The 24,447-nt window shown below is 35.4% G+C and overlaps 1 long non-coding RNA gene across 1 annotated transcript; it reads left to right on the forward strand.

The window, feature by feature from the left end:
- Positions 1 to 4,124: 4,124 nt before the first annotated feature.
- On the forward strand, positions 4,125 to 10,191 carry LOC111086348. The gene is made up of 2 exons (XR_002611078.1): positions 4,125 to 4,393; positions 9,366 to 10,191. It is a non-coding gene; the product is annotated as an uncharacterized LOC111086348 (long non-coding RNA).
- Positions 10,192 to 24,447: the final 14,256 nt, after the last annotated feature.

Here is a 24,447-nt window from a genome sequence, read left to right on the forward strand (position 1 = left end):
AAAAACTTTGTTGAATTGTAATTTTGTGTTTGTAATTCTGTACATTTAATTAAGTTATTGTTATTGGTTTTTGCTTTCTCTTAAAATTTGCCATTTTTTATTTGACTTAATTTTGTTTTTTAAACCAAGTAGATGAATATAAGTTTTTATATTTTCAGCTTATTGGGTGATAACTTTAAAGTTAAATTTTGTAATTATATAGATTTTCAGAGAAATATTTTTGCTTTTATTCATAAATAACTATCTTACTTATTGTTAAGTGTGGAATGTGTGCTAAGTTTTGATAAACATCATATGGTAGCTACGAACGTATACTTAATAGACCAAAAAATATTTAGAATAGCCTAGTTCTCCACTCCTTACAAATGGAAGTAATCCATGGTTATTTAATATATCAAAAGACGATGTTTGTTGCAGATAATATTCCTCTTTAATGAGTGTTTTTTGGTTTAATTGAGTTATCTCTGCAATTCTGTTTTTTTTTGTTTTTTTTTGAGTAATTGATAAAAACTGGAAACTTTGTGACATAAGGTATGGATGCGTCAGACGGATGAATCCAACCAAAACCGAAGTATACGATGGACCATTTCACGGTATGGTGCAGCCTAGCGATGCGCATATCTTGCAGTGTGGTTGAAAGATGGGAGCAAATCAACGGACAGAGCTCTTGGGTCAATTGCTCTAATACCACCTTACCGAGTTTAACCCTGAAATAAACGTAACTTGGAATTACCACGTTCATTAAATCCTCTAATTACTAAGAAAGGTATGATTTTATAATGTTTTTTTAATCTAACATAAGTATTTTCTAATTAATGGCCACAGTAAAAATTAATCTTGTTTATCTACGATGTAACTCACTAGAACATATCCATTCAGCTATTTTACCAAGTCATAAGGGCCGAGTGTGCTGGAGTGTGAGTCACGGGATCCACGGTTTGCGTCCCTTTTCACAAAACCGCGTTAAGCATTTTGGACCCGTGGGTGCGTTATGCTCTCAGAGTGACAGTCCAATATACTATTCGATTAGATTAGCCCATGAATTAGTTTTGGGTGCTGATGACTAGCTTTCTTCACTTTAGAGAATCAATTCAAAATTATGGACGGCTAACACAGATATTCCTTTATGTAGATCTGCGCGAATTTACACAAGAAACACATCCAAAGTTTTAGTAAATTAATTTAAAATGATAAAAACTAATGTGCTACATTTAGAAACGTGTTCGACATAGCTGGCTTACTGATAATGGAAAATTATTAATACGTTTCATATATCTTTAAATGACCTAAAACTAAAAATCGCACCACGTCATGAGTAAAAAAAAACAAAACAAAGTGAAGACATAACAAGCATGAAAAGTGAATATATCAAATAAAGCAAACTTTCTGTTAGAAATTAAAATGCCACTTGTTGGAAAACGTTATAATTTACAAAATGTTAAACATACATGAGTCTCCAATCAGCTTGGCAAATTTAAGTGGCCATAGGAGATTTGTGTTCATTTTCAAATTCCGTGTTCGATCCCTGCAGTAGACATATGTCAAATAGCCCACTTCTATAAAACATCGATAGTACGATAATATCAGAGACATCAACACTACTACTTTCAAACTTGCCACTTGTTCTATTATTTATATACTAGCAAAAGTACCCGTTCGGGTTATTAGGTTGATATATTCTAGATGACTATGTTATGAATAATTATACATGCCACTGGTCGTCGTGTTATCTAACCTATATAAAAGCCAATGTGTGTCACTTCACGTCACGCTTAATTTTTTTTTAAATTTAAATCGTTTCTGAATTAAGGTATTTTCTGTTATATCACTAACGCTTTTAATTAAAAAACAAACCTCTTTAATCAACGGGGACTCTAAACTAAGAAATCAACAAATATTTTTCCAGTTTTGGAGTTTATACATCTCATTTTATACTTTCAATACATAGAGGGACAATAATATTATGTTATACGTTTGTTGCTAACAATGCGTTCCATCATGATAAAATCCATTGGTGGAATGCATTGTTACCAAAACGCACTGGCTTTTCTATATATTAGATGTTGTTATATAAAAAAACACTTCTTTACTATGTGGTTATTCGCTAGCTTGCCTCATAAAATAGATGCGCACGCACGTGAATAAGATGAGTAATAATCCCCTTAACAACTTATTATGCAAAACTTCAGGTTTCTAGGTTCTTTTCTCTTGGAACTATGGCGGTAACGTTTCTTTTCACGCACGTAGATAACTAATAATACCCAGGTGCAAACCCTCAGGGTCCACTTACCATTGGAGCAAAATTTCTAGTTTCTAGGTTCTTTCCTCTTGGAGCTATGGCGGTCACACATGCACAGTATTTCAAGTAAATTTGAGTTTCGTTTATTGTTTGAAAGGACAAATTCACTGTGTTTATTGTGTTTTTTGTCGTGTTTTTAAATAAGAAAGTAAAAACAATTTTTTTCCTCAACGAAATGGCTTTAGGCAAATTACTTTTCTGTTTGAAGAATATTAGTAAGTTATTTTTTGAAGACCAAAATAATTATTTTTACTTAGACAGAACAACTAGAAGAAAAATGGGGTATTGAACACCTTAACTGGCGTATTACGGCATTCGAAACACTAAGATATGTTATCTCAAAAGTATTCTTTGGTGGCTTAGCGGTAAGCTTGATGTCTAATAACAGTAGTGAGGGATCTATCCTCGCGACAGTTGCAGTGCAGATAGCTTATCATATAGTTTTGCGATAATATATTTATCTTACTTGAAAGCTGTTATAAACCAGGGACGAATGATGTAATTAAAATAATATCAGTCTTATTGTAACTAACCTATATAAAAAAACAAAACAACAACAACAACAACAAAACCGTGTGTCACGTCACGCTTAATTTCTCGAAATAGTAGGAGTCATAAAAACCAAAATGCATTTATCCAGATAAAATGGTTCGATACTGTCTGCCCATTACGATTTTAGTGACGGGGTGCAAGGGGCCGTGAGGGGGGCGTGAAAGCTTATAAGTGTAGCTAGTATTGGTATGATAAACCTAAAGTAAAGACGTAGTGTTGGATCACGTAGCCTAGAGCCAAGTGCATAAAATGTATCATGAAAATAAAAATATTAATTCAATTTTAAACTTAAATCATTTCTGAATTAAGCTACCTTCTCTTATATCATCAAAGTTTTAAATAAAAAACAAACCTATATCATCAAAGGAGACTCTAGATAAAGAAATCAACAAATATTTTCCAGTTTTGTTGTCTATACTGTTGCGTCAGCGAGATCACGTGACTATTGTCATGCCACCTGCTTTCTAGAAGTATCTTGTTCCTTCGTGAATGCCCTAGCATTTACTAGATATAGGGTAGGGTGGTATATATACGAGGGCGACAACGTGACGGAACAATGTGTGTGTAAACAGTGAGTAATTGATCTGCAGTCAGAGAGTATTATTGAGCACGTTCGTTGCTATAGCGTTTGTTTTAGCGCGATTGTTGAAATTAAGTGTATCGTAAAGTTATATTCGGAAAGAATAAACCAGTTTTATTAAGAAAGGACTTGTGTCGCTAAAGTTTCGTCGGAACGAAGCTACGGAAAATCAATTAACAAACGGAGACGTAACAATACATTTCATTTTATACTTTCAGTACATAGACTAATAACAGTATCAGATTATGCTTTTCTTGCTAAGCGACATGACATAAAAGCCATTGTTGGAACGTAGTGTTACCAAGAAGCACTGGCTTTTCTATATATTAGTTAGTCTGACTGATTTTTACCAATAATTATTTTATGAATATGCCACGAATTCATTTCATGAAATGATCTTAATTTTGATTGGCTCACAAAAGAATTTACTGACGTTTGACTGCCTCGACTCCACTTTTCTGCCTCTTTGTTGGTCAAGCATGCTTTCACAAAATTTATTTATTTCAGTTAACTATGAAATGTGAGGCTAGGGTATTCCAATGGGGTGGGGTGGTACCTCTTGTCCTGTCATTTTTGGCGGGTTATACGTTAGTATCAAACGAAACACACACACATCGCTAGAAAAAGTATTGTTATAATTTGATTTTAAAGCGAGAGAGGGCGTTATTTTATAAATTCTTGGAATAAGTTCAATTAAGCCTACTAGCATTATTAATTTGTAATAAATTGTTATAAGGACATGAGTTTACTTCTGTGTGCCACTGTCATTGAAAAACAATTTCTCTGTTCATCAAACTGTTCACAATATTTATGTGTAGTTTGTGTGAGACTCGAGTTAGAGTCAAATTCGGACAGAGGTAGAGGAGTCATTTAATGATTTCACTGAATAGTGAATATGATTCATTTATTCAGTAAATTTCAAGCTTGTAAGTTGTATCAACAACAATTCTAATATTAATAAGGTAAGGTTAGTTTACGGTAAGCTATTTTTTTGTAATTTTTAACGCTTTTAGTTTTACTTCGGCAACATGAATTTCTCTGCCATTATTACTATAGTATTGGTAATACTAATAATAGTGTTCTGATAGTGTTACTCAGTGTTAGTTGATTCCGAGCTCGCTAATTTAGTAGTGCTACTAGTACCACTAATAAGCAAGATCAAAATATTTAATTATAATAAAGCACGCTATTACTCATAGTTGTTTAGGTCATTTAGTGATTTATTGATAACATTACTAATACTATTTGTGTTTTAAAGACTTAATACAATTTCAAATGTTAGGTAGTTAGGGCGCTCGACTCGCAATCTGCGGGTCGCGGGTTCGAATTCCCGTCCCACCAAACATGCTCGCCCTTTCAGTTTCAGCCGTGGGGAAGTTGTGTAGCTTTACTTCCAAACAAGTCAGACCAATGTTAGTGATATATACATATATATATATATATACTAAAGAAAGTCAAGACTACCAAAATCTAACAATACATTAACAAAGCAATAAATCGGAGTAGATATCACTAGCTGTGCATTGTCAGAGTTACAGCCAGAACCGTTCCATGTCAGCATGTGTGTCTGAAGAGTATTATCCAAAGGCCCTTTTTTGCTTTATTTTTTAAATCTAAAATTGACAGTGTAACTTACAAGCTTTCTCATTATAATTATTATTTGGATACTATGCTACATTTCCATTTTAACTATGATAAACACTATAATATAATAATAACTAAACTACAGTACTTCTTGAATTTACCATTCGACAATTTCACAAGTTTTGTTTGAGAATTGGGCTAACAATTATACCATGGGTAGGTATCAACTTCATTGTCTATGCAATAACTTGTTTAATTATTAATATTGAACTTTATTAACTTTATTATACACAATGTAGGAGCCAACTTTTAGTTTTCTTGAGGGAGGGGGGACAAGATTAGGGTTGTAACTTGACCCTATGGTTTTGAAACACTTTAAGACATAACAGGTTTTTAAATTTGCTCTTAGGTTTAAATTAATTAATGCCTAATCATAATAACAGTTTAGGTAGCACTTCTAAGCATGTAGCTTTGACCTATTATTAGTGATAGTATGAACAAATACACATCCAACTTTAAAATTGTAGAGCATTCCACAACATTATAGCACTGAATACATCTTATAACACAAAAATATAATATAGGTATTGCAGTTTTCCCCAGAGGTTAAACCTCACAACCCCTTTCCCATGGGGACAGAGTCCCAGGGTCCCCATGTATTTGTCAACTGTGACACATAAGAGCTTGAATGGAATAGTGAAGTAAATAGCAGAGAAAATAAATTAACATAACTGATTATGATATCTGAGTATAGGTAGAAACAGTGAAATAATCATTCTCTAATTAAGAGTGCAAAATATGTATATAAATGTTTTGACGTTACAAAGTGGATCGAGCACTGGCATGTATTGTTTAATTCGCTGTAGTTTTCATGGGCCTTCCCAGTTGTGGTGAAACTCACAGGTTAAAGGAACTGCACCTTAGGTGTCTGCTACCACTGGCTACCTAAACAGTTCCTTAACATTATTATTTTATGCACAATCTGCCAACACCATGACAAGGCATGTCATTTATATAATAAATGGAAATAATAAATGACCATTTGGTTCTTCAGGGTTGTCCTAGCACACTCATCTATGAGAAAAAAGTAATAATTTATACCCACCCTTTATTTTAAAGGAAATCTGACAAGCTTAACTCAATCAATCAAAATCAATATATGTGTGTACACACCTCAAAATTTGGAACTAAAATGTTAATATTTTTTATCTCCATATGTAATACTACCCTAAATCTAATTTTAGAATGATCTCTTGTACCCAATGTTTCCCAACATCCACCCCCATCGAGTGTATCCACAATGGAAATTAAGGTTTTAGAAGGGGTATCAATGATATGGGAGGTTTTTATAAATAAGTTGTTAAATATTCAAGATGAATGTGTTACAGAGGAAAAAAGGAGTGGCAGTAATAACAAACAAGAGTGGCTCACTGAAAGTATTTGGAAGAAAATTAAAGATAAACTTTACATATTTAAAAAGTTTTAGGCTAACTACTAGTACTAGGATGGAAGACATGGAGGATCATAGAAGATCAAGAGTTGATTAAAAAATATATATACTATAAAACCAAAACTGGAAGATAACAACAAAAATAGTTAGGTTAAAATGTTAAAATCAGCAATAGGAATTTGTTTAAATACAATAAAGGTAAGGTTAATGTTCAACTGGGAATTGGATATTTATGGTGTCCTGAAGGAAGGGTTATTATGGGATGGCTGGGTTGAAGAATGTTTCCTTTGTTTTAGTTTTCACGAGAGTAGATGTGAACAGTGTTGCAGATCATAAGAAATTACTAGTGGAAAGTATGATAGATGTACATGAACTTAAAATTTGCCTTGACATTTCTTAAAAGAATTGTGAAGTCTGGAAAATGATTATGCTTCTTGATCAGATAATATTTTTTCAAAGAGCATTAATAGAGGTAAGGATTGCATAAGTAAAACTCTTACTAAATTTGTTTGTGTCTTTGAATAGTGAGCAGTTGCCAGAAGAATAGAAACTGGTTAATGTTACACCTACATATTTTTAGGAAAGGTAATAAGCATTGTAAAGGTGATTATAGTTCAGTTAGTCTTACTTCTGTAATTGTAAAAGTTTAGAGATACTGATTAACAATCCTTTGTAAAGCCACCTTACAAAGTTTATTATTTTGTTGGAAGACCAGCATGGTTTTATGTGGAGAAAAATTTGTTACATAAAACTTTTGACCTTCTTCACAGATGTCACTGCTTATGTTGATGAGGATAAATGTACGTATTTGGTATGACTAGGTTTTGAAAGACTTTTGGTAAAGTGTGACGTAAAAGACTAGTAAAGACAATTATCTGTATGTGTGTGTGTGTGAAAATAAGTCAGCTTAATGAATTAAGGACTTGTTAAAGGAGAGGAGATAAAGGATTTTAATAAACTGAGGTCATTCAAATTGTATTGGAGTTCAAGTTGGCGTACCTCAGGGTTTTGTTATAGGACCGTTATTTATTTCTAAAGACATTAACAATATTTGGAAAAGAATGGTCAAGTTTTCACAATCATCCAGTGCAGGCCTCAACAAATCCTGAGTGTCAGGTTGCCATGGCGACTAAAAATTTCATCATGGCACCTAGTATTTTCTCCCATTTTATTCGTGTATGGGGCTGTGCTAAATAGAACTCAAATCTAGAACAGTTCTAGACTCTTGGAAGTCTGGAACTATTTTCACGTTCTTTGAGTCCTAAAGTGAAATTTGTTTCTCTGATTTTAATGGCAGATTCAGCACTTCTTCATGTTTTTTCAGGAATGAAGTGCAGTGATTGTACAATAAGTTACTAATTTTGTGCCATTTTATTTTTTTTATTTCTCTCAATTCAACCAACCAGTGTACTTATTTAGACTCAGATGGAACCAAAGACAGATAGTTCAGGCAATACTATCAAGTTGCTGTGAAAGTAAATATATATATATTTAGCCCCCATTTCCTGGTACAAACAGTAGTGAAGTTAGGTTAGGCACACCTGGCTCCTGAGTTTTGGGGCTGGCTCCTAGATCTGAAAATATTTGTTGAGGCCTGATCTAGTGAAATATGGTGGAAGAAAATGAACTAAAGGGAAATCTTCCCTTACCTGTTATCTGGAGGATGAAAAGCGTGTGGATTTGGTGTACTTATTTACTAAATCATTGGATAAGGATGTCAAACCAAAGATTAACAAAGAAAATCACATTGGTGGTTGTTGGTGAAGGACTAGTAAATTGGATTGTAGGATGATTGGGTATGAGAAAGCAAAAGTTGCTGTTAATGGATTCCAGTCAAACTGAACCATTGTTACTATTGGAATGCTTTGAGGTCAGTGCTTGAGCCTTTGCTTTTTCTTATTTACATGAATTATGTTGATAGGAGCATAATTAGTACATTAGTAAAATTTACAGATTGTGTTGAAACTCTTGTGCATTTCTAGCTCTAGTGAGGATGTTAAGGAACTACAAAACGATTAGAATCAGTTGGATAGTTGGACAAGTATTCTGTAAGATAATATGAATCTCACATTTGACACAGATGGGAAGCTACAATAGCATGAATGAAGGAAAGGGTCTTGGCATTGTAGTCATATATCACTTATGCATTTGAGACAGTGCTCTCTTGCTAGTAGCAAAGCTAATAGAATTTTAAGGTGTATTTATAGATGTATTAATAACATGTCAAAAAAAGGTAATTATCTCTATGCAAATCACAAGTTAGGCCTTAATTGGTATATTATGTAAAGTTATGATTTATTTATTTAAGGAAGGATATTGAGTTATTGGAAATGGTTCAGAGGAGGATTACTAGGATTTTTCCAAGGATAGAAGGGTTATCTTATTTCTTGAAAAAATTGAGTAATGAGTCACTGAGGCTTTGAACAGATATCTATTAGAGAGCACCAACTTCATTTCAATAGACTTGCCATGCTATACCTACACTGAGTAGAGTTGGAAGACTTGGACTTCAGTCACTTTGTTTTTTGACTTACACTTGATTTGGACTAAAGACTGTGACTCAAATTTGATTTGGCTCATTTACTTTGTGACTGGATCAACTGAAGATTTAACAAAATATTGGCTTGTTTAATTTCTAGTATCGATGAATGTTTTATTTTAAACTACTTTAAAAAGTCAGAATTACAGAGATTTTATCAAAATTAGAAAAGCTTGTGAAAAAATTACAAAGTAAGCCGGTCAGAGGTGCTGATATACACTTGCTTTGATATATTATTGGTAGCTTTCTGAAATTAACTTTTGTCATTCATTTCAATGTCTTTATGAATGTGAGAACACATGCATGTTCATAAAATCCTTATGCGTGCTTTAAAAAGGGTTTATTTTATTTTTACTTACAGCTTAGAAATATAGTGATGGTATTTCTAAATAATTGAGCTGTTTTTCTCATTGGATTCTACTCGAAATTGCTGTGACTCAGCTCAAATGAAAATTGACTCTGACTCAAACACAAATTGAAATGTTGGGAAATGATTCAAACAACTGTGGCTTAATTCCAGGTCTGGCAGAGTGAGGGAGCTTCAAAATAATTTTATTTCTAAATGCATACATAACCTAATTAAGTTTGAAACCACATTTTTTCAAACGATTAAAAATATATAATAAATTCTGTGTTAGTTGTGTGAAGTAATAGTAAGAGAAATAAAATATAAAACATTCCCATGAGAATCTTCCAAAATTCAATAAAGTAAAAGAGCTAGAAGTGTATGTAATGTTTTTTAGAGTTTACATTGCTTTTAACAACATAACTGATGCTTCCTTACTGTTTACTTGCTGTGTTTTAGCATTCTGTTACTTGAGAAGAAAGTGTAAAAGTATGGTTGCTAACACATAGCGGAACCATACAAGTATGTATAATTTTGTTGTGAGCTTTATTTTCAATGTTTTAACTTAAATGTTTGCTTGAACCTCGACCTACAATTTGTGTTAAAGTGAATGTAGCCTATACTGTAGAAAATGTTGTTGAAAAAATAAATTAATTCATTACTGTTACATATACTGGATTTGGCATTATTTTTATTAGATAATCTGAAAGAAACCACCCAATGATAGAACATGCTATAACAATTTCTTTTGATGTGTGAATCATGTTGATAAAAGCCTTTTTATACTTTGTGTAAATCTTGACTTTATCAGTATTTATTTATTAAAAGTTGATTGAAAGCAGTTGAGTGAAGTTGTTTTGCTTGTATTCAATTATTATATATGTAATAAGCTAGTTATTGAAAGTGTGATGACACTAAAAAATTATTGCTTTGGGTTATTGCAATAGCTCTTTCTGATGCAAAATATTCATAAACTCAGATCACAAAGATGTGTTCAGATTGGTGATTTAGAATTTCCATGGTAGGGAAATCCCTTGTACTTAATTGCACTTGAAAACAGAGAATTTGGATCAACTTGAAACACCAGGATCATTTGGAAAGATTCTTGCAGTAAATCATTCCTAGCTATGGTAAGCAAAGTGCAGCATCATGTGACAGGTGAGAGCTCATAAACACAAAGGTCAATGGCAATAGCCACTCATGTGTCACATGCAGTAGTATGCAACATAATAAAAAAGGACCATAGTCTGTAAACAAGGTCATAAAGTTGGAGATTGAAATAGGTCATCCTCTGCCATTCTGATATTTGAGGTATGTGGTACTTTTTTTTTTCCTACCCTACTTGTTTATGTTGGTTCATGGATGAGCTACTGGAGCTTATTGGAGCTACCTTTTGGCTCTGGTTCTTAGGAGCTTGGCCATTACACTCTTGTGCACCTATAGACCCTCTTTGCAAAGACCCTTGGGTCACATGGGTGCTTTTCTGGTCTATCAGCTCTCAAATGCCTTTCTCATATCCAGTTTTCTTTAAAGCCACGTATGTGTTTCTTCCAGGCAATGGATGCAGTGGAACAGGTCATTGACCCCACTCCATTGTTTTACTCTTGACTTTTTGTAGTTCCCACAAAGATGGGTTTTGAGTTATTTATGGCCCATTATATATTTGTTGACATTGAACTAATTTATCATCATCTCTTGGCTTAAGATAGAACGTTTTCTCAATCTGAGGTGTGTGATTTCTCTCAGGTTGTGAATAACCAAGGTTAGTATTTTGGATACTTTTTTCACATTATGATTCATCTGGCCTCCTGTTAATTCCCTTTTTTGTCCACAATGGTCAGATCCTTCAGTTTAGAGTCCTCCTTTTTGGGTTCTCTCCAGCTTTATTTTTTCAACCAAGTCCTGAGAGCTTTCACATGGAGGATGCACTTTTTGGGTATGAATTTTGGCTTCCTTGTGATTAGGTCCTTTTAACCTCATCCTGAGAGGCATCCTCTGCTGTACCTTGCTTTTGTTTTTGGTTTGATGGTCAAGGTCTCAAAGTTATTATTGACCCTAACTCAATATCTGATTTATTTTGGGGTCTTTATAAACTTGTTTGCTATTCTGGCTCAGCTTTGTTCTTTATGTCTCCAATACATGGAGTTTCTGTTTTCCAAAGTTCTCATTTCTGCTTCTCTTCTTATGTGAGAAGTTCTATCTGTTTCAGAAACTAGCCTCTCTAGAGTCCCTTATTCTTCTGGGGCATGCCCATTTGAATCCTACTTGGTGCACTAAGACAGATCAGTGGAATATGTCCAGAGATCCACTGACTTCTCTCATTCCATTCCCTCCATGTCTTCACCCCTTGCTGTCATGGTGGCTCAAAAATCCCACATAACCTTATTTATCCCTCTTCCTCTACCTTACATGAACTTACATATGTTCAAGGATGCCTTTCTTTTTCGGTGTAGTGCAATTCTGGACACCTTCACCATTTTCTTTGCTTAGTCTCCAGAGAAGCAGTCTCTGCATGTCAACATCCTTCAGATGTTGGCAGTTTATGGCCTTGCTACCATTTTCTGTTATGCCTGCCTGGACATCTTATCGTGATCCATTATGGTAACTCTGTTATTATGTCTTACCTCAATTATCAGGGATGTGGAGGTTTTACTGTTGATACTTCTGCCTTTTAGCTTTTGAGCTCCTCTTTTTGGCCTTCAATATTTGGTTCTGGGCCTTCCATGTCTTGGGAACTTTGAACTAGTGCCAGGTTGACTATCTTGCTCGGATTAGATTCTTTTGAACACAGTAGTGATTACATTTTCTAGTGTTTCATTGGATTTGTCCCCACTTTGGAAGTCCTCTTTTCAATGCATTTGTGACTTGCCTCAAATTTCTATCCTTTTTGATCAACAGTTCTTGATTCTGCTGCGATACAAGTGTACACTCTGAATCAGGATTGGTCCAACTTGTTCCTCTTCTTTGACTCCTTCCCAGGGTGCTGTCTCTAAGTTGAAGTGCTTCTTGGTGGGTTCTTTAAGATTTTTCCCTTTTGGCAGGTGTGAAGAGTGCAACCACACCAGACCCCATGAGTGAACAAGGAATTTTTACATTAAATTTTCTTTTATCACATTTGGCTCTTAGCCTTTTTTAGTCTATACTGTTCATTATAGTTACCATTGTTATTGTATAGATAATTAAATTAATATCATATTAGCCAAACTCAAGACAGAAGCAACAGAAGTCAATGACCAATTGTCACAGCTGATGTGTTTTCCATTTTAGTGGACTTTTATTTGCACTGATTTATAGTTTGCTTCCAATGCAATAGCTCACCTCTATCTATGGTGTGACTGCTATGATTCGCAGTGAATTGTCTCATTTTATTCAACATTCACCATCACATGAGTATCCTGTTTTGCCTGTGCCTTGTGTTTCTTCCTTGTCATTCCAAAGTTCAACATGGAGTCGTACTTAATTATCCATTGGGTTTTCACTCCAGGTCTGTGGATGATAAAGGTTGATGTGTTGGATGCTTATCTGCATATTCCCATCTCCCCAGCATCCCGTGATTTTCAGTTTCGGGCTTTTCTGTTTGGCCTAGCCCTGGCCCCTATGTGTTTTGCCAAGTTGTTTGGTCATTTGCTAGTCTGCTTCATTCACAGGGCCTTCATTTCGATCAGTACATGGATGACTGGCATCCTCACAGGCCGACTCTGCCCTCTTTAATTGGTTTCTTCTTCCGGAAGCTGCCCAGGTCGGTTGGCTCATCAAGGTAGAGAAGTCGTTTCTCTCACTTACTCTCTTTGTGGTTCATCTGGGTGTGTTTCTCAATTCACTTGTCAGTCGAGCCCAGCCTTTTCCACTTTGCTTGTCTGGTTTACAAGGCCCCCTCCTCACCTTCTCCTTCTGTACGAGAGGTTTTATCTCTTTTGGGGATGTGGGCGTCTCTCGAGGTGCTCAGTCTCCTTGGTCATGCCCATATCTGCCAGCTACAGTGGGCTTTAATCGACCAATCGAGTTTTATTCAAGATGCCTTTGAGGCTTCTCTTACCCTTCCCTCTCCATTACTTATGGAATTTGCTTGGTGGATGGATCATGCCAATACTATCACAGAGGTTCCTCATCATCTGCATCATTTGGATTGTCATCTTTTTACTAATCCTTCCCTTTCCAGTTGGGGAGCATATCTCGATGGTCGGGAAGGTGGACTCTTCTAGAATCCACTCTCCATTTCAATATCTTGGAGCTTCTTGTTTTTCATGCTGTCAGTGGTGTCCTACATCTCCAGGCAAGGAGGCACCCAGTAGAGGGACCTTTTTTTTCAAACATTGGGCCCATATCTACCAAATTATTTGCTTGTGTTTCATATTCCAGGTGCCATGAATCTGGCGGCAGATCGGTTATCCCAACCCAATATGATTCTACCAATAGAGTAGTCTTTGGATCCTGTCGTTTTTCAGGAGTTGTGTGCTCATTGGGGTATCCACGATTTGGATGCTTTTGCATCTCCTCTCAACACCAAACTTCCCCATTTTTGGTCGCCTGTTCCTCATCTACAGGTGGATGCAGTTGATGCTCTCAGCCAGAATTGGATGAATAGTTATCAATATATGTCCTCCTATTTAGTTTCTTCCTCATAACCTTTTGATAGTTTCTTGTTGGGTTCCGTAGGTGGCACCATATTGGCCAGTGCAGACGTGGGTTCTGCTTCTACAATGGCTGTTCACATGCTCCTCAATCAGCCCCTCTCTGGTGTGTGCCATCCTTCCCTACCCACATTCCATCTTCATGCATAGTTTTTGTCTGGTCCCTCTCCAGAAGGTCTAGCCTTTCTAGGTGTATTGCCTCCTTGATTTCCCATCCTCATTGGCAGTTTATCAGCGTACGTAGACTACATACCACTCATGGTCTCTACACTGGGGTTACCATTCTTCTTATCTTAACATTCTTCATTTCTTGTCCTTTTTTTCATTTGGCTTTATGACAGGGGCCTGTCATATTCTCTGTTGCTAGTTGTCGGGCAGCTTTTTCTAACACTTTTTGCATCAGTCTTCCAGTATACTGTCTATGTTATTTCATTCCTTTTCCATTGCTCGTCCTCCCCGACCTGCCTCACTTCCAGATTCAAACCTCAGTATGTTCATTCATGCTTTTACTTGTCTTCTGTTTGAACCTTTATCATCTTGTTTGTTATATCACCTGTCATTGAAGTCACTATTTCTCTGGTTGTTGGCATGTGATCCTCTTCGTGCTGATGTTTTTGCAATTGACATTCACTGTACTTTGTTCCATTCTTCCCATGTTCTATTCTTTCCTGACCATTCTTATCTACCCATAACTTCTGCTGCCCAGGAGGGTAATACCACTTTCACTCCTATTTCCCTCCCCTCCTTCTCCCATCTTTATGACTGTTCAGATCCAGATTGTCTTCTATGCCTGGTCATAAATGGTATGTGACACACATTGATCCTTTCCCTGGTTCGAGTGTACATTTGTTTGTTCCCTGGAACCCTGCCATCTCCCGTGATATTTACCATGTACTCTTATGGGTTATTTGCCTGGTATATTCTTCACTTTCTCAGGATGATTGTCACCTTTTTTGGGTCTTTTCTCATCCAATCCATAACCTGACCATGCTTTTGCCTGCCCATTTCCACCTTCCTTTGAAGGACATCATCAGTGCAGTTATGTAGACTATCCTGCACACCCTTACACCTCACTACCTCCATCATGTGGCCGATTCTTGCTTTTGGGTTTCAGCTTACCTCCAGTCACCATTTTACACACTTCTGTTTCTTAGTGAGTGGTGAATACTAATTTTTCTTTTCCTTTACAGGGGCCTCTTGTCCATAAGTAAAGGAGCTAGCTCTGTGGCAAGTGGTACTTGACCAGGTATACTTAGTGTCAAATCCAAACACTGTACATCTTGTGAGCATGCTAGATGACCATAATGTTGAGCTGCTTCCTACCACAGACCTGATACATTCCAAATGCCCCCAGGTGTTGGTTGTTTGACTCCATTTTATTGTCATCTATGCATGACATACCACATACATACCATTTTATGCACACCATTGATATGGGGTGTTCCATAGGACCAGCCATATATAAATCTCATAGTCTTTTGCTTCCTAAATATATTCGTCCTGGACAATATACTATTGTACTTCATGGGTAAAGCAGACAGGGATTCCATCTCTGATGCTCCGTGAGCATTGAGTCTCTTTCTACCACAAACTGGTATACAATTCCAGCTGCTGCCAGGTATTGGTTGATTGCTCCATCCATGTGGTAGCTCTGCTTTTCAAAACAGGGTATCGCAGTCATCCATTGCACTGACTCCGGTGCTACGGACTCGTCAACACATTTGTTCGCCCCTTTCCTTCTAGTGGAGTATGGGAGACCTTGCCATTTACCAGTTCCTAGTTGCTAGGGAGGTAGACCTTGAGGCCAATCTTCCTGAGTGAAGCAACATTCCAGTCAGTTGAGAGTAAGGTGGTAGCATTCTTTTGGTGTCGATGGCATGTAGCCCTTCCTACTGCGGACCTAATGTACAATTCTAGTTCCTGTCAAGTGTTGGTTGTAGTACTTTGCCATACATCTAGTTATTGCAGTTTTTCCCTATGGCTGAGGCATTATTCCTTCCTATCATCCTCCAGATGTTGGTTCCCAGTTGGGTCTGGTGTTGGTTTGAGATGATCAGCCACATAAGTCCTCACATGTGTTTGGCTGGTACTCTCTTCCTACTGCTGCCAGGGTTTGGATTGGAGATGCATTCCACATTGGAGTCCTTCATCTTTCTACTGTCTGCTGGATGTTGTTTCCTGATCGATTTGGTGTTTGTTGAAGCTGCTTGTGTAAGGCTGGGTTACCTTTTCTTAATGCAGACTGGTTATGATGTTCCCAATGCCGACAGGTTTTGGACCAGAGATGAATTCCTCCTGAGCTCTCCTTACTTCCTACCATTTGTTGGATGTTGGTTCCTGGTGGGTCCGGTCTTGGTTGTGTTGGAGTAGCGCACATGTGGAGATTGGTTATTGGTATGGAAGCTAGTCTTCTCTTCCAGTACCCGTTTTTAAGGTGGAAGGTAAAGGACCCTTTTCTTACCATGGACCTGATGTAAAATTCCAGAAGCCGGCAGGTGTTGGTTGAGGTCAAACTCCCAGTTATGGTTTGTCATGCCCTAGTCACTTGATACATAGGTGTCTCCATAATGATAAAACCATTCTGAGGTCCCTCATGTTACTGCCCTTTTGTTTTGGTGACAATTTAATACAGGGCGATAAGTATACCTGGATCAGAAGTGGTGCGGTCTCCTGCTGGTGTGATGTTTCTAATTCCTTTTCCACACCTCATGGTCTTTCTTTGGGTGCCTTTTAAAGGAGGATCATCTTCTCACCAGTCTTCTACCTTTTCAGTGTGTGATCCTAGCTTTTTGTGAGTGGAGGTAAGGTATCTTATTGGAAGTTAACATTTTCCTAAACTGAAAACGTATTTTCAAATATATACTTACCTACTCTCACATTTCCTACCCATTCTCTCCACTTCCAGTGTATTAATTACATTGGTCTTGGCCAATGTTGAAGTGATTAACAGGTGCATTATTAGGGAGGACACTAATTATGATAGGAGTAGTGTTGCACTCCTATTGGTGGAGGGTTGCTGCATGATAATTTACATGTAGACATGCAGAAAGAAGTGGGAGTTACAAGGCTAGTGGCAAGTGAAAAATTTGCACTGATAGAGGGCAGTACTAATTGAGAAAGCTTTTGGTGGGTGGAAGTAAGAATCTGTTTGGAAATACAATTTCAGTTTGGGAAAATGTTAACTTTCCAATCATTAAGTAGTCATGAAAAATAAAATGTCTACCCAGTTTGTAACTTTTTTCATAAAATGCCATTACATGTGAAACAGCACCAATAGAAATTTGATATTCAGACACAGGAAAACTACTCAGAAACTTGACTTTTTAAAGATATATTGAATTAAGTTTTGAAGCATTACATATTATGAGGTATTTTATTTTGATGTTTTTTTTATTATCAGATTCATATACATGTAGAGGGTTGATACATCTATCATGACCACAAAATCATGTATTGGTTTCACTATTTAAGCCCTGTTTTTATTAGATTTGTGTAGGGCCCAAGACCTACTTTAGGACAACCAAACAGTTTTGCAATTACTGTACTGACAGCTTTGATAAACTTCTGTTGTATAAAGTATAGACATTTATAAATTTATAACACTTTAATTGAAGCAAGAATTGCATAGTTTGTTGATTTATTGTTGCAAATTTTTGTAGGATCTTCTACATTTAATGTAAGCTGTATTCTTTCAATGGACAGGTTCTTTCAAATTATTTAATGAAAATAATGTGAAGTCCAGTCGATGTAATGATGATAAATTAGTTTGTTTGTTAACATTGGCTAATGGCTATTTAAAGTGTGCACACAGTTCACAAATAATGTTTTCACTTTCAACAGATAATTAATTATTCACTAATGGTACAACGACTAATGTACAAATAAACTTATACAATGTCATGGTTAATTGATTGAGTAACTGAACATATGCAATAACAAACGCTGATGTGAATACTTCAGTAACTTCTCAATGACTGAATGATCTGAAAACTGACTCAGTGCTTCACTGATTCTCTTATTTACAATTAATCTACCCATCTATATCTTTTTGGAATTTATTAAATCTTAACCATATGTACTCTCTAGCAAATTAAGAAATTAAAACAATGAAAATACAGCTTACAATAACCTATACAGTTAAGATATAGTATACCTTAATCACTTTCATTTCATCAGTACTGGTAAAAATGGTGTTTGTGTTACATTTCTTTCCCAAGCAAGAAAGAAAAAAATCTTAACTCAATCTAGTAACATGATCTTATTCATTACACATTAACATTCAAGTGAAATATTTTTTTTCACTTTCCAAATGTTAACATTGTGCTTCAACTCTCAAATGAACTGTTGAACAAGGTTGAATTTTTAGAGCAAAAGAAAAATAACAATATATAGACCCTGTAGAAAAAAACTTATTTATGTACAGTACCTCTAACTCCCTTATAGAGTTTCTAACATCTTTTATCAAAGTTTTCTTAATGTTATTTTATGAAAGCATGTGATCAGCCATAATTTTGATATTTCAACATGTGATAGAAAGACTGTTTAGAGGGATATTTTTCTTTGGAGCACAGAACTACAGGATTAGTTGAAGTGTTTCAAAGTGTTAGGGGGCTTGGTTAATCAACTTATTAGAGGTCTCTTTGGGTGGTGAAGTGGAAAAAAAAACAGGAAGTTGAATATTGGGATATTAAATTTAGTACTTAGAAGACCAGATTCATTCTTGTCCATTTTTCTTGGTTAAATGTGTAATGGTTTAATCAATGATTTGGTATTTGCTACTGTTAGTGTTTTAAGTTCATTTAAATGTCTGTTAAGTATTGCAGGCAGGTGAATGTTAAAATTTATGTCTATGTTACATGTAGTCTGGTGGTTGATGGAGTAATGTGATATTGATGGATCAGATGGCTGGCTGTTACATTGGAAATCCTTAGTGTAGTAAGAACTTACAAAGATTTGTCCTGTCATTTATACACATTTTCAACTACATTATGGGTTGAAAATCCCTATCTGTAAAGCAATTTCTTTTAATTTGTGTTTCTAATAATGTTGTCTTAAACATTACTACATGTGGTATTGTGCTAATTTAACTTCTTACACAGTCTGGTTAATTTTCCTCATTTCTAATGCTAATTAGTATTTTCTGGACCTCTGTTTTAACTTGCAGCTATAAAGTTGTTACAAAAAAGTATTCTGCTAAAAAAGGGTTTTCGTGGGGTAAAAATTTTATTTAATTTTATCATATTTTAGATACCATACTGTACAAGTACATGCAATGTAGCAAAAAATGTATGTATATATATGTGTACTAGCACAGCATAGTACATAAACATAGAACATTTAAAAGATGTAATCAAAGACAAGACACACTACTACATGTTTTCCCACTCATCTCAATAAGTAGATGTTATTGTATAAGTATTTCAGTAGTAAATGTATACAAAGCAAAAGTATTCATGCATTTTCCATTTCAGTTGCTTTTTAAGATTTTCTGTAAATGAATTTATCTGAAAAAAAATAATAATAAGTGTTTTATTTTAATTCTGAATTAACAGTAAATAAAAAAGATTCTTTCTAATGCAGGACTTCATATTAATTTCATTATTCAATATTTGTATGAAGTATATACCTTGCATGTGTAACAAAATCCCGATTTTTTGACTGTGTTTGTCTCAAGAGGATCCCTTTGTTAAAGTGCGGATGGTAACAGTTTATTAGGTTTTTTTATAATTATCTAGGAAAAGGAAGTACCATATTGAGAAGAAGTCTTTATTCTTCAACTTCTGGGTATGTGTACTTTGCTTATTATTGCCTAAACATTTGTGTACTGTAAGGTACAAATAGCTGTTGTACTGCCCAGCAACAGCAAACTACTGCCTAATGCATGTTTTTTCATCAAAAAGTATTGCTCAGAATTTTCAAAATGTTTTAGAGTTGCAGGTCAGAAAATTCATCATTTTTAGAGCAAAAGCCATTTGGCCTTGGATTTTCTCTAATCTTCACTAAGGCCACAGTACAGATTGTTGTTAATGGAACAGAAATGAGTTTCCCTGTTGGTTTTAGTAAATATGGCATTAATTTTTTTTATGGGGGTTTGGGAAGCCTATCCTTCCAAATTATGTTTATAGGGTAGGTTAATATTAACTTTAACCAATGAGACTTAAGAAGTAACAGTACATCAGCGTTAAGATTAAAGAAAGAGGTATCCTGCTGATCTAAAATACCCTGTGACCTTAATAAGATTACTAGTTTTGCCTCCTGATACCAACTGACGTTTGACCTGAAAATCGTATACAAGTTTTAGGCACCCCTCACCAATTATTAATTTATCTAGCTGTGTAAAGGATCAAACAAAATCCCTGGGAGGAGAAACATTTTAAAGGTTTCCAGGATGTGATCTCTGGTGACCTTACATATCATGACCAAATTTCAGACATCTTTAACCACTTCCTAATTTATCCAACTTTGATAACGATCAGACTTACACATAAAGAAAACAAGTGCTTTATAAGATTTCTAGCTTTTGTTCTCTCCTGACCCCAACTGACTTTTGACCTAAGAATTGTATATACCTTTATTATTTTGTCTAACTTTGAGATGATCAGATAAAATTCCTGGAAGGAGAAGTTTAAAGGTCTAACTACTGTTAACAAAATTCAACACAACATGTCTAACTGTTTGATTAAGATCGACGAAAATCGGTTACATGGTCTCCGAACAGCAGCCCTTTGAAAATCTTGACGGTCAGACATAAAGAGAAAGACAAATTATCATAACATAAGGTCAACATTATATTTCCAAAAAATACTACTACTAGTTTTTCTTCGCATAATTTCTAACGTAGGCAAGTGCCGATAAACAGTAAGCTAGGCCTACACTACAATATAACCTCATGGTCATAACCTATAAAGCACGCGTCGTCACACATTGTATTGTGCAACTCGCTAAATGTAATTCAGTAACGTTAACCCTAGCTAGCTAATGTAGTAGGCCTGAGCCTTTGGTGAGTTTGCACATAAAATTTACGAAGCCGAATTATTGACATATCATATATCTCTTTATTTGAAACTCTTTTAGGCAGGATTAGATTAAATTAATCTATGAGATCTTTTTTTTTCCTTTTTATTAGCTATATTTTTGGGTGTCAGCAATATCAAGGATGGGGCGCGCGTATACCCGATGGGATTTTATTACTCATCAGGATCTCTACCAACTTACCCTCAAAGTGAAATTATTTTAGGCAGGTTATAGTAAATTAATCTCTGAGACTTTGGGCGTGGTCAAATACATCAATCGAAAGGGTTTGACCTCCTGAATCCTAAACTGTAATTAGTTCTCAAATCGGTCAAGAGATAACGGAGCTATAAGCTAAAAGTTTGTACTTGAAAAAAAAACTGGAAGCCATTCTATGAGCTGCTACGCCGCGGCTAAAAATCAAAATATAATTTACATATTTACCGATGGAAAAAAAGTACCAATTTCTGGCACTTGTCCTTCACAGAAAAATGTTTCACGGCATTGTCTCTTTTAACTCGTTTCTCTTTCGGTATGTTTAATACTAGTGTTGCGTAAGCGAAGTCACATGACTAGTGTGACGCCACGTTTCTAGAACTATCCTGTACCTTGGCGAATGCTCTAGCATTTACTAGATATAGGGTAGCCTGGTATATAAAAAAGGGTGACAACGTGACGGGATAATGTGTATGTGTATATAGTGAGTAATTGAACTGCAGTTAGAAGTATTGTTGACGTTCGTTGATATAGCGTTTGTTATAGAGCGATTGTTGAAAATAAGTGTATCGTAAAGTTGTATTCGGAAAGAATAAACCAGTTTTATTAAGTAAAGACTTGTGTCGCTAAAGTTTCGTCGGAACGAAGTTACGGAAAGTTAATTAACAAACGGAAAAGTAACACAAGGATTATTTGCAGTCGTACACTTCACTCTTACCAGTATGTGCGTGCTGACTTTGATCATCATGTACTGCTGTCTCTCTTTATGTAAGCTCTGCTGGTTTGTTGTTTAAGCGCCGATTTGAATTTGTTGCTACTACTAAGTGCCTGTGGTATACTAGTTTGGACTAAAACAAATACATTTAAAGGGTATTTTATGTAAAATGTATTAGATTAGTTTCAAACGTGTGAAATGTGTTGTACGCATATATGGAACTGTTCGTTAAGTGTAAGACTTTACAACATCGAACTAAGAGATATTATGCACAACGCAAGATTGCTAATGCAGATACCTACATGGGCATTGCCCTAAAAGGGGTGGGAGTAAACAGCATTAAAATTATAGTTCGGTAAGGAGGAAGATGTCTTCATGCACTTGGCCCTCCCTGGTCTATTAAAAGACCAAAATGCCGGTTATAAAACTGAGTGAGCCTGCGGTATGGTGTGACTCAACAAACTGTACGAATGTTTTACTGCCGATCAAAGCGAAAACTACACTCCCTCCACTACATGCATTTTATGTGATATATTATTCGTAACAAGATAGCTTCTGTAGGTTGTAAGTTCAGTGTTTGTGATCCCCAATAGCTTTCCCTTTACTGTGGCACACAATACAAATTTAGATCGTGAGGACACGGCAGTCAAAAGGGATGCCGAAGGGTTGATATCATGGCCGTGGATTTTAGTGATTTTTTTTTAGCGCACCATGGCCATTCTAAAAAATACGGCGGCAATCGCCGCCGTGAATTTCTTGTTCTGGAGTTGAAATACACAGAACTATTGAACATTAGCAAAACAGTAAAAGATAAATAAATTACTCAGATGTGTTGCCAACCTACATATTTTTTTAATTTGAGTAGTGTAACTCTTAAACTTTAAACTCTACAATTTACTCAAGCATTACACACAACTGTATGCTAAATCAGAGTTCTAGGCTTTGACATCCGCGTTTGTTCACCGAAACAAACACACATTTACTTTATCTATTTGGTGTTACAAATTGTTGTCAGGAAATGGCTGAACCAATTTTTGTTGAAATTTGGTAGAAAATCCTAGGTAGACCCTCCAAATATCAAGTTTAAATGGATAAATGATTCGAGTTTGGCAGCTATTTTACTTTTACTGCCTAAATGCCATGAATAAAAGCTCATTTGAGCAAGGCAGCTGGTAGTGAAATACATGAAGCTGATTCCACATAAAAGTGATGTCTAATGCTGTACAAGCACATGTACTTTTGCATTGGATGAAGTTTGTATGGTATGGCTCAAAATAATGGAAGAGGATGGCCCATGCCCTAATTTTTAGCATTTCATTTTAAACTTAACATTACTGCTTGCCATTGATAGTATATATATATATATATCCCCATAACATACCAGACGACCTGAGGTTTCTCTCTTTTCTGTAATCGTTACATGAACTAACTTATTCCTTGATAAACAACTGGAGCAACTTATGAATTTTCAGGTATGTAAAACTGTATGTTGGTGGAGAATGTTAACATTAGCTTACGGATTAACAACTAATATTTGTCTCCAGAGCTGGCTGTAACTTTATAAACGTTATTAGAACTATAGTTTAAGAGATTATTAACAGTGGAGATATCCAACTGATAATTCAATGCATTGTTATCATGTTAGGTTTTAGTCTTCTGGTACACTCGTTATATACTTCCAGTGATTTCTTTTTCTTACAAGTTACAGCATTTACAGTAAGGAGGAACATTTGCCTAGCATTATACTGTAAAAGCTGTAACTTGTGAAAAAAAATATACAGTAAATAATCTCAAACAAAATTATTCATATTTCTAGTAGATTTGTGACATAGAACTGTAAAATACACAGTACTGTGTGTATATTAACTAAATGAACATAGAACATAAGCCAGAATTTTGGAACGAAATAATAGCATTTAGCACGTGGTCTAGGAAAATAGTTTTGTCACTTTGTGAAACTGAAAAAGTCGCATGAAAGTGTCCAAATTAGTGTTTCCTTGTGTTTGTACTGATATTTCGTTTCCAAAGTGCGGTTTATTTTTTACGTTCATAGTGACATAGAACTGGCCTTGTTTATAATGAACGTCTGGTTCTGATCTATAAAAAGTTAACTTTTAATCAATAGTTGTTTTTAATTATTTGTCCTATTTTACTGAGCTTAGAAATATATGTATTTTTTGTTATTTTGTATTGTGTAATATCATGATAATTAAGATGGCATTTTGACAGACAGCTTGTTTTCCTGATTTTTTTAAAAAACTTTTTACATGAAAACTTGTTGATTTGTACATGTATACCAAAAATGTAAACTTTTTTCTGACAAAACTCTCCTAACTGTAGTATGTCCAAATATAAACTTCTTTAAGATTCAGCTGTTCTGACACTTGTACAGAATATTAAGTTTTGGGCTTTTTACTTTTTGTCTTATTATATACTTTACCTGTATATAGTTACAAAGTAAAGGTACTGACTAAAGTTAGTGTGTATTTTATAACTATGGGTTATTGTTATGTCTCCGTTTGTT

Source organism: Limulus polyphemus, unplaced genomic scaffold (assembly GCF_000517525.1).
Source record: "Limulus polyphemus unplaced genomic scaffold, Limulus_polyphemus-2.1.2 Scaffold1028, whole genome shotgun sequence".
Taxonomy (NCBI): Eukaryota; Metazoa; Arthropoda; class Merostomata; order Xiphosura; family Limulidae; genus Limulus; species Limulus polyphemus.